Genomic DNA, 852 nt, shown 5'->3' with positions numbered 1-852 from the left:
GTTTGTTGGAAAACTTGTCATTCTTTCAAATGAGATTGATTACACCTACTTAGGATTTGTTTGGTCAGGGAACGATTATCTTGTGATTAGAGTGACAAGATTATAAAAACTATATGTGAATATTGCTGAAATTACTATATGAATATAAAAACTTTTAAATTGGGATACATATTTATTTTCAATTGTAACATTGTCTTCTTTAAAAACTTTAGAAGAAAAGGTTTAGATAAAGACAAATGTATTATTTTGTTACGAAATAACTAATACAGAGATTGTTATCCCTTAAAAAGTGAAGGATAATAATATACTACAATTATGATATAAACAATCCCATAATTTATAATCAGGAAAAAAATAGAATAACGTTATCCTTAAATTAATAGTTCCTCTATTTTGCATGCGGAATTGAGTAACACTAACACCTAGTAGATCGTGAGCTGTAGCTTTGGTTTGAGCTTAAATTTCTTACTTTTCCTTCTTCTTCTTATTTTTTTTTTTTTTTTTTTAAATTTTTGGTAACGCTTTGCGGGTAAAATTTTAAAATTAAACAAAAACGCCGTTGCCGGGGATCGAACCCGGGTCACCCGCGTGACAGGCGGGAATACTCACCACTATACTACAACGACCTTCTTGCTAGCGTCTCAGGGTAAGCCGCTATTTTAACGATATTTTTTGATGTTCACCTCTTTGCCTTTGTCTGCTGAAGTACGTAAGATTTTGTTATTGTTTAACCATTCGATATTCAAAGTTATTGATCTAATTATTGTTTAATTTAGATTCTCGTCGGGGATACACACTAAGTGGTAAAACGTTCCCAATCAAAATAGATTTATTTCTATAGCTTTAATTTAA

At 30.6% G+C, this 852-nt stretch overlaps 1 non-coding gene across 1 annotated transcript; it reads right to left on the bottom strand.

The window, feature by feature from the left end:
• Window positions 1-554: 554 nt before the first annotated feature.
• On the bottom strand, window positions 555-626 carry TRNAD-GUC. Its single transcript has one exon. It is a non-coding gene; the product is annotated as a tRNA-Asp (tRNA).
• Window positions 627-852: the final 226 nt, after the last annotated feature.

Source organism: Nicotiana attenuata, unplaced genomic scaffold, assembly GCF_001879085.1.
Source record: "Nicotiana attenuata strain UT unplaced genomic scaffold, NIATTr2, whole genome shotgun sequence".
In the NCBI taxonomy this organism is placed as follows: Eukaryota; Viridiplantae; Streptophyta; class Magnoliopsida; order Solanales; family Solanaceae; genus Nicotiana; species Nicotiana attenuata.
Note: the sequence above shows the minus strand (reverse complement) of the source record. Positions and strands in the feature narration are given on the sequence as shown.